The sequence below is a fragment of the Antrostomus carolinensis genome, unplaced genomic scaffold (assembly GCF_000700745.2).
Source record: "Antrostomus carolinensis isolate BGI_N321 unplaced genomic scaffold, ASM70074v2 scaffold14980, whole genome shotgun sequence".
In the NCBI taxonomy this organism is placed as follows: domain Eukaryota; kingdom Metazoa; phylum Chordata; class Aves; order Caprimulgiformes; family Caprimulgidae; genus Antrostomus; species Antrostomus carolinensis.
The window spans coordinates 23155-26632 of record NW_010289186.1 but is presented as its reverse complement, the minus strand read 5'-3'; positions in this window follow the sequence as shown (position 1 = coordinate 26632).

Genomic DNA, 3478 nt, shown 5'->3' with positions numbered 1-3478 from the left:
AGGTCCTGAGTAACCTCACATTCCACTGACTTCAACACAATCTGAAGATGCTGAATATGACTAGCCATCGTGCTGGATCAATGCTAAGAATTATCATTCAGAGCAGGCTGCATCTTTAAGGAGCCATTGTCAGCTTTGCGATCTAGAAAGAAAAGGCATAAAGTTTTTATTTGAAATAATCTGCATACCTAATGGTAGAAAACTTCCACTAAAAAGCTTGATTTTAAAAAGGAGAGAGCAATTCCATTGTCTTCTGTCCATGAAGAAGCAGCTGAGGAGACAGGGAATGCAAGAGCTGAAGAATGAGACTACATCATGGCTTACTGCGTACATCAACAGAAGAAGTCCCCAAAGCAACCAGATCTTCTGAGGATGAGTCATAGCCCCCAAGCAAGTCAGAATCTAGGTGTCCACAAACTTAGCCAGGGAAAGAAAGATCCTGCTTGGAAAAGAGGGAGACCACTGACAGAAAAAACTCCTACAGGACTTGAAAGAAACTGAAGTGTACAAAACCCATCCTACCCTCTCTGCCTCTCACAGGGGCAATGATTAAGAAAGTTTGTTACGTCCAATCATCCAAAAGAAAGTTGAAAAGTAAGAGCTATAAGAATAGAAAAACAAGCTTTTCAGTTTGTCCTTTTGAGATAATCATTCACTGAATACCAGCAAAAAGCCAGAATACCAGTACCACCTCTGTGTCAGCAAGTGAGCTCCCAGTAGTGCACATAGTCACATGAAGACACAGGAATGTATCAAAATGAATGTGATGTTAACCAGACAGGATCCATTTTGCATCATAAACCCAGCAGTATTTGTAAAAAATGTGAGCATTGTAAAGCAACATTTTTTGGTCTTGTTACAAGGATAAATAAAAATTACTTTGATTTTTATAAGTATTTAATGGATAAGTCCAACCTGAAAAGTAGAGAGAGAAATTTTGCCACAGTTTGAGTTTATTTTGACACTGCTTTCAGGTTCAGCCTATTGGACATAGCAATAAAGTTCAGACCCAGTACCTAGGGGACAAGCTTGGATTAGGGTGAAGATACACAGATTCAGTTCCTGCCTTAGCCCTGAGTCTGTGGTCCCCTTCTGTCGTGCATCAGCTTTTCTTACTTCAGCTGTAAATCATCCAGGAAGAGTGTAAAAAATAGGCTTGTATAACAGAAGGCATCCCCGGTCTCAGTCAGGTACTGAGAGTCAGAGCAAAAAAAAAAAAATGTTCAGGAGTGTTGTGAAGCTAGAAGTATGGTCGGGCTTAGCTCAGTTTTGTTTAAAGCCATTGCGTTTTTCTAGATGCAGAACCTTCTGCTTTTTATCCAGCATTTAATGCATTTCTTGCCACTTGCCTATGAGGCACAACAGAATGGAAACTGGGGACAAATCAGTCAGCCATGAAATAGAAATGATTAGACAGAGAATGAGGAATCTGCTCTGTAAGCAGCTCTCTAAAAGGCCTCAGTGTTGTCTGCATTCAAATACTTCCCATAGCACATTTTAAAAATAACCCTTGCTTGTGAGAAGCAGAAGACACATTCCCTTGATGTGCAACAGACAGCATCTGCACACAGCTTCTTCTGCAGCCGATACACAATGCAGGCAGCCATAGGGTAGGGATCCAGGCAAGAGGGGGAGACCCAGTCAAGATCCTTTTATGAAAACTGGACACATGGAACAGCTTTGTACGTTATTGGTGACCTTGACTTTGCTTATGGTTTATCTTCAAATTAGCTACCAAATGGAATCTAAGTGTTGGGAGGTTTCCAGAAAAGTGGGGCAAATGGGTGCATTTCTGTTCAGGGAGGGATGGAAGTGAGGCCTTACGGAACCTGAGGTCTGCAGCCAACAGAGTTGGCAGCTCTGTGCTGGAGGAAGCACCTTCTAGTAAAATCACCAGAATTTCCTTCCTGTTCCAATTCCTTCAGCGGGGAGCGGAAAGGAAGGAGTTTCTTCCTTGTAAGACTACTATGGTGCGTCACCTCGGCAAGGGGAGAACGTGCAACAGTGGTCCTACTCCTTGAGATGCTGGCTTGTGGAGTTGGCTAGTCATGCAGGAAGCAATGAGGGAATCTAGTAAGGGAGATACAGCCTCTGTGCACCTGGAAGCTCTCTGGTAGTCAGCCTGGTGATCATACAGCTATTTTGCCTCACAGATGTATTTATTTCATATGTCCTTCACTTGACAATTCTACTCTTGGGCTTGTGTCCCACAGTTTTTATTTATGTGTGATGAGGTGCAACAAACAGGATAGAAAGCTGATCCTTTTTTTTTCTCCCATTCATTCCCTGATGACACAAGATTCACATGAAGGTGCCTGAGGTTCAGCCTTTGCTCTTCCTGTTTCCCAACACAATATTTGTGTTTTCCAGGGTATGGCTAAATTACAGCCTTCCAACTCTTTGGAGTTGAAAGCTTCTCAAAGTGTCTGTGGTCAAGTCTGCACAAAGTTTACTGAATTTGGAACAAGCAGAGGAGGGAAACAGTGTTCCTGCAGGTTGTGCTTCTCAGTACTTCCTTGCTCCTTGCTCAGGATGGGGATGGACCTTGCAGCCAACCCTGCACAGTCCACTCCTCTGCGACTGGTGAGGACCAAGCGTGCAGTCACATCTGCAGACAGATTACAGTTTTTTCCAATGGTTGTATGCCAGGAAGAAAGGCCTGTGCCTGGTCTACCATCCAGAACATAATTATTATTTTCTTTTAAACAAGTGGTGTCTATCTGCTGTTCGTTGCGTAAGAGTCCTTTTCTCTCTGGAAAAAAATCCCAGTACTTGGCTACAGATGTAAGGATGCAGAGCTTTTGTACCAAGTTTTAAACAGTTACGTATTCATGCCTTCCACTTAAAGCAAAAGTGGCTAAGGGCAGTTCAGCTCACTGCAAGGATAAGTCTGGAATTTTTAGTCAGATGTTGACAAATACCATAACACCCTTATGTAGGCATTAGGGAGGAAAGTATTACTCAGCCATTTTAAAGCCATTTACTATTTCTGCCGCTTTCTAACAAAAATGTATTTTTTTAAAAAAAAGTGGTTTGCCGTTTTATTTAATCCTTTACAATTACAGTCCCTCCCTGTGGCGCTGAGCACGATGTAAGAGGCACAGAGAGATGCTTAGGCAGTGCACCTCCCATCTCCGCACCCGAGAACCTCTTGGAAGGAAAGCAGGTGTCATCCCCTGCTCCTTTTGGATGGGAGAGCTAAGGCGTTGAGGGCTGTCACTCTGATGTGACAGCAGCTGCCAACCTGGGAGGAAGAGAGTTCTGCTCTTCAACACAGTAAAACGAGAGAAAAGCAGAGCTTTTTCTGAAGGCTTCAAGGAATTAAGTGAAATTTAATGCAGACCTCCTTTCTTTGTTTTCAGGTATTGTTAAAAGTTCTGAGAAAACAGATAAATATGCAAGCTTAAATGCATAAATATACATATATAAATATAAAAATATAAATGTCTGTGTGTATGTTCTAAGCCAAACTTGACAT